Below are 12,639 nucleotides of genomic sequence, written 5' to 3' on the forward strand. Positions count from 1 at the left end.
AAGTATATTTACTTATTTTGAGAGAGAAAAAGGGTGTGCGGGAGCAAGCAGGTGAGGTTCACCCACAAATCGTGAGATGCTGAACTGAACCAAAGATCCCGCGAGCAGGTGAGGTTCACCCACAAATCGTGAGATGCTGAACTGAACCAAAGAAAAGTCGGACACAACTGACTGAGCCACCGAGGTACCCCTCTCCTGAAATTTCTAACAATTTTGCTTTATATAAGTATCAAGTAAATCCCAGTGTTCCAGAAACCAAACTTTTAGTTTTTCTACAACTCAGTTAAGCACCTACTTCTGTCACAGTGGTGAGAATTACATTTTAATCAGTCTGGAGTATTTCGTCGCCTCCTTCTGTCATGTTGCAGCTAAGTGCAGGTTACACATATTACGGGACAACACCGTTTCCCTCTCTTTGGTGGAGGGAGTGGGGTCGGCTTCCTAGCATCTCTCACCTATCCAGGCAGACCTCTGTTGACAGGACACTTGCTCCTTGGGCCATGGTGGCTGCTACTGAGAAGTTTGGCATGTCTGCGTGTGTGATCTTTTCACATCTGGACCTCTCTCCATTGCTCTGCCCATATTTGGAGGCAGGGATTCACTCCGTTCCTCTGGCCACTATGCACCAGGCAATCCTTAATGAGATGGTTTAAAGCCTGTCCATGCAGACATCCACACAATTTCTAGGGGGTTTGTCTCCTCTCCAGGTTCTAGTCAGGGTGCTCAGAAAGTCTCCCCTCCCCTGGGTTCTCCACCCTGCATGGAGCTCTTCTCTGACTGTGGCCTGGAAGAATCTTCCCTCAGAACCTTCCAATGGCAGTATCGCCACACTGTGAACATCACAGCACCTCTGCCCAGCCCAGGCCAAAGGAATCTTTTCTACTTTAAGGAGAAAGGGGAAATATTCTGTCTCCTAGGAGTCCTCTCTACTTTCCTAAAGACATCAGCTTTTGGACAACAAGCAAAAAAGAAGCCTGCTTTCCACTGATTTAACTTGTTACATCCCATTGTTTTGTTGTTAAAATGTACCTCTAAAAAAATTCTAGAGGCCCGGGGTTATCGGCTCCAGAGTGAGGATCTTGCCTTTGTGTGTTTGTATGGGTGCGTGGGTGCACACACATGCATGTTTTCTTTCCATAAAGTTGTTGACATTTACGTATGAGAGCCCAAATTTGGGCATCTGATTTTCACTTTTCTGTGTCTCTGTTATAGGAAAGCATGAAATGAGGCCTGTATTTGTTTTTGTAGTTTTTGCCTTCTCGGTTTGAGCAAGCCTGGTGGAGAGCCTATGGTATATTGTATTGGGAAAGCTAGGAAAAAACAAACAAAACCAAAACCCCTCTCCTCCCTAGATCTCCTCTGTGGCATGTTCATGAGTATCCCCTTTGGAATCATGGTCTTCAGTGACAGAAGGGTTTTGAGCATCTTCTGTGGTAGTTGCTGTGGGGCCCAGCCCAGACTCCTGCTAGGACTGGGGTGCTGGTACCCCGGCTGGTGGAAACATTGGTTGCTGCAGGCTCACAGCAGATTGACTCCCTTGGGAACTGCCCTAGGCCGCATTCCCCATAGTCTCATCCCTCCCCAAAGACAGCCCCTACCCACTGTGTGGACTGTGATTTCTGAAGGATTATTCACTCCAAAGCTTTGCATGGCATACGCTGACACCTCTGAAGTAGCTGCTTTGGGCTTCCATTTCTCCTTCTGCCCAGTCCTACAGCCCTCCTTTCTCCATAGCGCACGTCCAAGTACAGGGAAATCTCCACATCAGAATCTATTTCCTCGAGTGCCTGACCTAAGACACCATGCCTCCAACACACGGCTACGCCTTCAAAATCCACACTCTCAGATTTTTTAGCTACAATTCTAATGATTTTCAAGACCTCCTGAAACATCCCTACGTGTGTGCGTTGGCTTAGCAGTGCCTTATTCCGCCCCCATCACTCCATGAAGCTGGCGCCGTTATTATCCCCATTTTAAGGATGAGATAATGCAGACTTACAGAGGACAAACAGCTCGTCCATTTTCACACACTACATCCAGGCTCATCTTCGGCTGAAGGATGCGTCAGGAGACAAGTGGAGCCCACAGGTTTCTTTCCCCGAATATCTCAAAAAGGCCACAGATGCTGCATCTGATTATAGTTGATCCACTGCAAACAAAAGAACTTCAAGTAGAGGTCCTCATTACTCATGCCAAGAACTCCTGACTGTAAACTGTGTCTCTGAACTAGGGATGGTTATGATGTTGTGCCAGAATTTTTTAATACTTCCTGCCGTTCCGTTTTCTTGGAGAGAGTAGTCTGAGTTTGTCTTTCAATCTGTCTCCATCTGTGATATACTAGTCAGAATTCCTTCATGTTTGTATCTGATGCTGATCCTTTGTTTCACTGCTGATTAAAATGTCCTACGCCTTTACTGTCTCTGGTCCTTTTGTTGCGCTGCTTGAGGGGGCAACTTAGGGTTTGAAGCTGACATTTAAGCTGTCACAGTTCATAAGTTACTTGTCTTTTGTCATGTAATGGCATTTTTGAGGTCATGTAATACATTTTGCAAGCATTTCCTCACTCTTTAGTTATTACTTAAAAATAAAGTCCCTATATTAATTAATCTTCTCCAATTGATGGACCAAGTCTTGTGACTTCCCTTTTTACTATTTTAATAAAAATACAATGCACATACTTACAGATATATTTAAGTTGCAGTTTTAATTTTTACTTATATTAGGATCCTAGAAATGAGATTACTGAATCAAATGTTACGAATCTTTTGACACCTTTGATAAATAACATTAAATTCCTTTTCAGTTTTTTTCTGATATAAATTTATTCCTAGTATCAATATATGTCAATAGTATCAATATTCTAGGAAAAATAAATTAAATGTTATTTTTTTAAATTTCCATTTAGTGTTTTTCTTATTGGCTTTTTAGGTTTTTTTTTAAATACATAAAAATATTTACCTTTTATGTGTCACTCTTGTGTTCAGTGTCTTTCCCACTGCGCATGAGCCCTGGGTGTGGATTTGGATAAGAATGTCTGTATGTATTTTGTTTCACTGATTCAGATTCAGTTCCTGTGCAACATTATACTTTTTGGAATATTGTAACTTAACTGGACATTTTACTATCTGGGAGGTACGTTGACGCTCATTTTCATCATCAAATTATTGGCAATAGCTCTCTGGTCTTTAAACTTCCAGATAAACTTCAAATTGTTATCACTATTTGGAAAATTATAAAATAACCAAATTGGGATTTAAATGTTAATACACCTATAAGTATGCATACCCTACCATTAATACAATGAAAAAGAAATAGGCACAATCCTTGTGTCCATTGGTGGGGGGTATTAATTAATGCATGGCTTCATCAATATATTGATTCAATAATTAATTCAATGGGGGAATGTTAATTAATACATAAGGGAAAATGTTAAAGCAGTACACTAAAAGTAATGAATATGAGGTTTTCATAGGTCAGGGAAGAGAGGCCTCTATTAGGGCAGGTGTCTTGTATTGGTAGAGCATAAGGAATTAGACGAGGAAGGTTAGGAACTAACTATAGATTTCCTTGAAAGAAAGTTTTGGCTTGATTTGAAGTTATGGAAAGCCAGGAAAGACTTTGAACAAGTGTTAAAATTAACATTTAATGATGATCAGAATTGACCTTGATTATGTGCTGGTCCTATGCCAGGGACTCCTCCTACTGTAACTGTCCTTTTAACCCCCACAAAACCTCCATGCGGCCACTATTACTCATCCCATTCAAGGTTGTGAAGCGAAAAAGTGGCAAGGTGGCTGTGGACTCCATACCCCTCCCTGCTGATCTACACCTGCAACAACGCACACTCATTCTCTTCTCCATCACTCCCCACCAAAACCAAACAATAACAACAAAATCCAAGCAGACAAATCTCTTACAAGAAGATTTTTTTTCTAAAATTATTTTCAAGATCATCTCCCTCCAAAAGAAAAAGTTTCCATGGAATAGAGCAGAGAGAGAGCAGAGAGAGAGAGAGCCTAGGTGTTTAAGCTCATTTGAGAAACCATCGAAGTCATAGAAGGATCAAATCCACACTGTCTGATTGTGCAAGATGCAAGCTGGAGGGCTTTCTGACACTGTGCTCAGTGCTCAACTTAAACCATTTCATGCTTGTCTTTATGTGGTTACTCTTGTTTCTTAGAAAACAAGGGAATACTTACAAATAAAGCTCTAAGAACAAGCTTTATACAATCCTGTAAGTGGTCCTTCTGAAAAGTTTTGCTTTGTCATGACCATTTCTTAGAGAGGCTCTATTTTTTTACATTCTATATATATTTATATTATTATTATTTAAACATGCTGGCTCTTGTGTTAGCAAAATCTCTCAAAAGGCAAATAATGCTTCGAAAATGTGTTGACTCCAAGAAATTTCCAGGAAAAAAAAAGTTACTGTCAAAATCATTGTAAAATTCCTAATGATTTAGAAGGGGAAGTGTGTTTTAACTTTATAGCAACTGGCTTCTAATGTTGTGCATAATTGGTAACACTGATTTTTATTTCATCCCAAATGAAATAAAATAGCTGAACTCTCAATGATTAATAAATAGCTAGCTGTTGTAAAATAGCACACATGAGGTCTACTCTAGAGAGCCCTATTATACTGAATATCAGCCCAATAACAAAGATATGGAAATGGTATGTTCTAGAGGGATTTACAAATTACAATAGGCATTTCTCATTATGGAAGGGGATGATGTGAGAAAGTTTGTAAAACTCATTTGGAGACTATAACAGACAAAAATCCTTGACATTGAGGTGTCCCCAGCATTTATAAAAGACTCTCAGCATTACTTTCTCAATTCCATAGGTCACACTTTTAGAATTGCCATCCACTTCCCTTTCAGTTCTGACCCCGACACATCAGTCATCACCCATTGTTTCCTCACTGCTCTGTAGATGGGCTATCCAGATATTTTTCCATTACCAATCTCACCCATGATTAAAACACCCAATTGCCATCTCAACTCTGTAGATAGCCTTTCCTCCTCCTCTTTCTTTTTTTTAAATATCCCCAAAATGTCTGCTGACGTTAACTCCTGTATTTGCCTATTCAGCTGTCTGTCCACCCATCCATTTGGCAAATATATAGAGGCAACTACAGCTCAGAGAGAACAAGAACAGCCTTGGAATTCAGACTGCTTTGCTCTCTATCCTGGTTCTGTCACTTATTATCTCTATAAGCTTGAATATTTATTTAGCCTCTTTATTCTTCAGTTTCCTCATGGAGAGAATGTAAAAATAAACCACCTTCATGGCGTTGCTTTGAGAATTAAAGAGAATAGCCTATAACAATGATGTTAAATGCTTCAAGGGAGAGGTAGGTGGGGCCAAGAGAGCTTAAAACAGGGATCTGACCTAGTCGAGTAAGATCGGGGAGGATGCGATGGGGTATCCTGCTTAAGAGGAAAGCCAAAGAATGAGTTAACCCAGTCAAGAAGGAAAGAACATTGTAAACACAGGTCACGTGCTGCGAGGAATGAGGATGAGCACAAATGGAGATGGAATGTCAGCAAATCTAGTGCAAAGAGAGGAAGGTGAGGCTAGAGAGATAGATGGAAGACAGCTGATAAAGGACTTCATAGGACAATTTATGGGAGTTGTGAACTGCTGGCCGTTATCAGCTTTAATGTGATGAGACATTGGCTTGCAGAAGGGCCTGACTGGCTGACAGTAGACACATTGGGCTATTTTTTTTTTTTTTTGGTATTTTTATAAATTTCATTTTAGAGATAGAGAATGCATGCTTAAAAGTGCATGAGCAGGGGAAAGGGGCAGAGGGGAAGAGAGAGAGAATCTTAAGCAGTTTCTGCGCTCAGCACTGAGTCTGACTCAGGGCTTGATCCCAGGATCCTGGAATCATGACTTGAGCCACAATCAAGACTTTGGACACTCAACTGACTGAACCACCGAGGTGTCCAGACAGATTAGACTATTTTAATAAAATAATTCAAGAGAAAGACAATGAGAGCTTGTGTTAGGATTGTGGGGATGGACACAGAGAGAGGTGGATGGATTTAAGAAATATCTAGCAAATAAAATGGTCTGAACTTGGAAAGAGTTGCAAGGGGGAGAGAAGATGAAGAGGAAGCAGTCGTGGATAACACAGTTTCCTGACTTGCGTACTCAAAGGACAGCAGTTCTTGAGTCTGAATTGGGACATTTTGCACCCAAAAGGACAAAATCTCAAGGTATTTTTTTCATTAATTCACTATTTTTGAAGGCTACGTGACCAAATTTAAACTTTTTAAGTCTAGAATTCAATGAGTTTTACCAATGTCAAATGTTTCCACTCTTTCTTTCTCTATGGTTTCCCCAGGCTAATCACATCATTCTTGGGGCATTTAACTTGCCCCATCTTCTTTCTCTCTCCTGTTTTAATTTCCTTTCTTTTTGAAATTTGTTAACAATTAATCGCCTTCATGTAGCTTTTTATGAGTAGTACATCTGATTCTAATAAAAGTCTACTTTCACTTCCATCTCTATGCCTAGCACTATGGTGCTTATTTGCATGATTACTTGTATTTACTACTACATGACTTTAGAAACTCATTCTTTCCTTATTTTATATGCATATTTTCCTCCTATCTATACTGTACATTGTCTCAGATCAGAGATCAAGTCTCCAATTTATTTTCTATTTGTCCTTTTTTTCTTAGAACAATTTGCAGAATTACTGGAACAACAAAAAGAAATACTTTGTTGTCTGACCAAATTTTCCCAGCTGGGTGGGAGGAGATAGAAAATGGCTGACTAATGCATACTTTGTTCATTGTTTCAAAGCCACAGAAATCTTTCATCAGTGTTTTATTTCCAATTTTTCCCCTCATGTCCCTCTCAATGGATGGAATTCACTCAAAAATGCCAAAGCATAACAAGTCAATGTGGTACAGTGGAATGAGCATGCATGTTGGGTTCAAACAGCAGGCTTTATTTAGCCTCAACTGTGTGACTTTGGACATCTCATTTAACCTCTCTGAGTCTGAAACTCCTCATTTTAAAAATGAAAATATCAATATCTAATCTACATATTCATTCATGTCTTATTTGCCCCTTCAGTATCCCAGCTTCATAATATTTCCAGATATAACCTGGTCACCTTCATAAATACATTCATATCCTGAATATGTATTTCCAATGGAACTTGATGCTGTCTCTTTATGTTAGTATTTGCAGAAAGCAAAATTCTAAACAGGGTTTAACTTGAAGATTTTGAGAAATAACACTAAAACACAGTAACTATTTCAAAACCTTCTATAAAGGTCAAATAGATACTTTCGATGCCAAAATATTCTAGAACTGGAAAGTGACAAATATATTAGAACACCCACGGAGAAACCTGTTTTCACTTTAGAGTAAATATTTTTTTCTCACAAAAATATTGTTGCATTGAATGGTAGAAAACTGCCAAAATTTAGAGGAAGTTAAGCAATATCAGAATGCAATTAAAAATAAATTAGTCATAGCTGTGATCAAGGGGCTTTCCGAACTGCACTTGAGAAGATCAGAAAAATTAACACGAAACTGCCATTAAAGAGCAAAACTTACTTGTACAATTTTAAATAAGAGCTTAAAAATTGAAGATACAAAATGATATTGGCTCTTTTTAAATATGTTCCTTCAGCCTATACCAAATTAACTAATCTATAAATCAGAATATTTCATCTTCGGCTTACAGAGTCATCAACACCGGAAAGTCTAGAATATCTTAAAGTCAACATATTGTCAAGGTTTTAATGTTTTGGTGACAAGATAATAAAATGATCCAAACAAGATTTATTTAACCCAGCAAATAGCAATTTTGCCCCATATTAACATTATATTGATATTGTTTTCCAAGTGTACTTTATAGCCCTAAGGAAAACCTTAAAGAATGAGAATTGGATTTTAACTTGGAAAAACAGCTGAAACTTACCAGTTGGAAAATTTCATTGAAATATAGGAGATTTTCTTTACTTTAGGTTTTTACTTAAATTCTAGTTAGTTAACATACAGTATAATATTGGTTTCAGGAGAATTTAGTGATTCATCACTTACATACAACACCCAGTACTCATCCCAACAAACACCCTCCTTAATGTCCATCAGCCATTTAGCCCATCCCCCTCCACCAATCCTGAGTTTGCTCTCTGTAGTTAAGAGTCTCTTATGGTTTGCCTTCCTCTGTTTTTTCCCCTTCACCATGTTCATCTGGTTTTGTTTCTTAAATTCCACATATGAGCTAGAGTGTATTATGCTAAGTGAAATAAGTCAGTGAGAGAAATACAAGAGATTTTAAGCGAGCTCCTCTTGTGAACTTTTCTCCAACATCAAGTGAAGCAGTTTTCTGCTTTACTTGGAGATGGAAGTTGGTAGAATGTTGGCAGGCCCCTAATCCCATAGTTATGGAGAATGCCAGTTGAACTGCCTTTCTAGGCTGCCAGACTCCTCCCAAGCCACATCATCTGGAGTAGTGACCTGAGAAGGTAAATCAGTGGGTTTCTAGAGCTGCTTGCACCCCTCCAGGCAATGCCAGTGAATTTGACCGTGGGATTCAGTTCATTCTCTCTTTCTGCTACCGTGTGGTGCTGCCTACATTTCTTTCCATCCTTTAGAAACCCTTCATGGGAAGTCACTATTTCTTGCTCCTGGAGACACTGTGGGGTTGCTGCAGGACCTCAGGGCTGATAACCAATTGTCTCAATTCAAATCTTGACTCCACCATCTTCTCCTTTAATTGGAACCTTGGGGAAATCACTTCCTCAAATTAAGCCTCAGTTTTCTCATCTGTTAAAATGTATGTGACTGTGAAATGACCTAAACTCCAGGGCTGTTGAGGAAAGAAGATAGTTTAATGCAATATGGTATGGGTTGAATCCATGTAAATGATTGATACCTACTGAGATGTATTCTGTGAGCAACCCCTGTTCTCTTGACCTTGTTATACAACTCTTCCCCCAAATGTACCCATATTGGATATCATTTCACCTGGGACTCTCAAATGAACAAAATAATTGAATCTAACAAACTGTTATGATTTCTTTAACATCCTCACTTGAAAACTCCTTCTCGGCTCAAATGTAACCTACTCTGTGAGGCCTCCTCAAGCCAATTGAGGAACATTTCTGCCCTTATCTGGTCATCCCTTCAGCGACCATTGCCTACATTGTTTCTCATCAATCCCTAATAAATACTTCTCTTTCTTCCACAAAACTAGTAACTCAAAGGCAAGGTGTTTGTCTTCAGCTCTATCTTCAGGGACAAAATATAACAGTTAATCATATATGTTAAGTAAACTCACGACTATGATAACAAATTAATAGCTGAAAACCTTGGCATGATTTCACACTTTTATGAAATCACATCCAAGTGTTAACTCAATCAGGTAAGAATTATTATACGGATGGTAGAGCCAGCTGGCTTGGTGTAGGGCAATCCCTACCTTAAAAAAATCTTTCATAAGACTTGGTGATAATGGCTAGATTTCAGGCATTTCGGATGCTTTGAGAGAACCAAAAGTTAGCACTCTCACCTTTAAGAAATGGGACAAAGAAGTAAGGTAGCTGGAGCCTACAGTATTTATTACAGAAGCACCTGATATTGGAGACTGTGTTTAATATTTGTGATTTTATTCCTAATCCTCAACTACAGAAGTGGCTTGACTACACACCTTATCACAAAGGTCTTGTCCCATTTTAAGACTGAAAACACAGTATTAGCTTCTCAAAAAGTAAATATTTGACGACTGGATCAAGAATGAATGGATTTCATTAGGACCCTAAGTATGGAGAGATGTGTCCAAACTACAAAGGGTATTATTATTTGAAGGAGAGAAGACAGAAGAGGGGGTGGCTGGACAACGAATTAAAACAGGAGACTGCCTTCTCTTCCTCCTCTAACATCTTTAATGGGAATTACCAAGTGTTCTTTTTATGCTGGTAGACAACCCAGGGGAGAGGGAGAAGTTAAACGTACTCGAAGAAGGGGGATAACCAAAAAGATAGAATCTTAGGGAAGACAAAAAAAAAGTTAGTAAGTTAATAAGTTAAAAGTTAATAAGAACATTTGGGAGCTTAAACTTGAAAAGATGAGGGAACACTTCCTTCATTAAATAGAGGAGAAAGGAAAGGCTGTGGTGGGGAAAGCCAAGTAGAGTTTAGATGATCATGGGAAGAGCTTCCTTTTTGATTGCTTCTGTTTCCACCATAAAGTATGGGAGTTGGGTTGGGGGTGGGATTGCTGGGGAAAGGACGTAGGAAATTTTAAGGGAAAAACAAGATATAAAATATTGTGAGTTATGGGAAAGAATAAGAGTACTAGAAGAATGTAATAGGCTATAGGGAAGATTTGAAGACTCCATTAAGAACTGGTGACTTTCTTAGCATAAGATCCACATACCTAGAAAATTAAAAGTTGGCTGTTTCTAATTTCAATGGGAGTTATATCTATTTAAGCATTAATTGGATGCTTCAATTTTTTATTTTATTTTTTATTAAAAAAACTTTTAAATGTTTATTTATTTTTGAGAGAGGGAGAGAGAGAGAGAGAGAGAGAGAGAGAGAGGCAGAGAGAGAGAGGAAGATACAGAAATGAAAGCGGGGCTCAAACCCACAAATTGTGAGATCATGACCTGATCAAATTCAGATGCTTAACTGACTGAGCCACCCAGGTGCCCCGCCTTTTTAAAATTTTTAAATGTTTATTTATTTTTGAGAGAGAGAGATAGAGAGAGAGAGAACGCATGTGAGCGGGGGAGGGCGCAAGCTTCAATTGTTACAGAAACTTACAACTATGCTTTGAGCAGACCAAGTCAAAGGGAAAAGAGAAAGAAACTCAGGAGTATACTAATATCACTTTTAACTTATACTGCTTTTAAGGCACACCTAAAGAAAGATCTCTGGGTTTTCGTAAGATGTCTGAGAACTTTTAAGTAAAATATTAAAATTTTTGATGCCTGAAAAAAGTAAATAAAATATAATTTAAAAATTGGGAACATGAATTTGAATTGTAGCTTACTTCTCTGGCCTATAAGAAGTTTTCCTCATCTACAACCCTTTCCCAAGGCTACAGGTACAGGTTAGGCAGAGGAATACTTTGCCCCAGAATTCAAGAATTCACTAGCAACTGCTGCAGGTATTCTGGAGTGTTCTAGAAGAGCTGCACATACAGGATAACCACAAAGGGGACAGGTAAGGAAATGTTAATTGACTCCTCTCTCTCTCCCTCTCTTTTGGCCCTATCCTAATTCAGGATCATGTAACTTTTATCCATATTATTATGTTGGTCTCCATTTTTCAAAGTAAAATGTCTCTAATCTAGCTGGATTAAAATCATTGAATGGTTTTCCACTGCATTCACAACAAAGATCCTGAATTATGGTCCTGAACATCTGGCTCTTGCCTCCCTCTCCACACCCAACTCCTACTACCTGCTCCTCACTCTACCACAGTGTCTTTTCTCAGGGCCTTGAAGAAGCCATGTTCTCTCAAGGCCTCAGGGCCTTTGCTTTGTTATATTACCCAGAGTTTTCCAGAGAAACTGAACCAACAGGAAGTGTGTGTATGTACAAACAAGGAGAGAGAGAGCACTTTGTTTGAAAGAATTGGCTCACATAATTGTGGGATCTGGAAAGTCTGTAATCTGCAAGGCAACCAGCAGGCTGGAGACCCACAGAAGAGTTGACATTGAATCTTCCAGTGTGAAAGCCTTTTGGAGGAAGAATTCCTTCTCAAGAGACCTTAGCCTTTTCTCTCACACCTTCAGCCGCCTGGATGAGGCCCATCCACATTATGTAAGTTAATCTACTTTACTCAAAGTTCACTGATTTAAATGTTAATCTGATCTAAAAATGCCTTGACAGTAACATCTAGACTAGGGTTTGGCCAAAAACTGGGTACCATGAGCTACCCAACTTGACACACGCAAGTAACCTTCACACCCATGACACCACTTCTGCCCACAATGCTCTTTCACGCTTCTACCTCTTGACTAAATTGTCACTTGTCTGGCCTTCTTGACCACTTCCTCCCTAACTGGGTTATATCCTTCTGTTATAGGCTCGTAGAAAGCCCTGTATTTCTCCATCACAGGCATGATTTAAAATTTTTCTTCATGTTTATTTATTTATTTATTTAGTTAGTTAGTGACTGAGTGAGAGAAGAAGGAGCAGAGAGAGAGGGAGAGAGTCCAAGCAGGTTCCATGCTCAGCATGGAGCCCAACACAAGGCTCAATCCCATGACTGCGAGATCATGACCTGAGCTGAAATCCAGAGTATGAAGCTTAACCAAACAAGCTACTCAAGAGCCCCTACCACAGGCATGATTTAATTCATAATGTATTTGATTCCTGTTTGGCTCTGTCTTGTCATGAATATAGAAGCCACACCTAATTGTTCACCACTGTGTTTGCTGGTCCCAGGCACCATGTTGCACAAAGTGTATGCTCAGTCAAAACCAATAAGCACAAGAAATCTCCATATGTCTACCAAGTGGAATTTATAATGTATTTATAATCATCACTCACTTGTTTCAAATGTTTCATCCATAATAACTATAAATAATAGACCAGTAACATTTACCAGGTGCTTTCAGTTTGTAGATACTCAATGTTAACTTATCCTATCA

At 39.1% G+C, this 12,639-nt stretch overlaps 2 long non-coding RNA genes across 10 annotated transcripts in view; one reads left to right on the plus strand and one right to left on the minus strand.

Moving 5' to 3' along the window:
• Positions 1-1,995: 1,995 nt before the first annotated feature.
• Positions 1,996-12,639, minus strand: part of LOC122217230 — a 42,334-nt gene continuing 31,690 nt past the window's right edge. For both annotated transcript variants that reach the window (XR_006201354.1, XR_006201353.1), the window contains exon 4: positions 1,996-2,149. This is a non-coding gene — a long non-coding RNA (uncharacterized LOC122217230). The remainder of the gene's footprint in view (positions 2,150-12,639) is intronic.
• Positions 8,414-12,639, plus strand: part of LOC122217229 — a 98,612-nt gene continuing 94,386 nt past the window's right edge. For 7 of the 8 annotated variants that reach the window (XR_006201349.1, XR_006201347.1, XR_006201346.1 and 4 more), the window contains exons 1-3: positions 8,414-8,501; positions 11,079-11,204; positions 11,539-11,806. This is a non-coding gene — a long non-coding RNA (uncharacterized LOC122217229). The remainder of the gene's footprint in view (positions 8,502-11,078; positions 11,205-11,538; positions 11,807-12,639) is intronic. The other variant, XR_006201352.1, reaches the window with a different exon arrangement.

The sequence above is a fragment of the Panthera leo genome, chromosome B1 (genome assembly GCF_018350215.1).
Source record: "Panthera leo isolate Ple1 chromosome B1, P.leo_Ple1_pat1.1, whole genome shotgun sequence".
Classification (NCBI taxonomy): Eukaryota; Metazoa; Chordata; class Mammalia; order Carnivora; family Felidae; genus Panthera; species Panthera leo.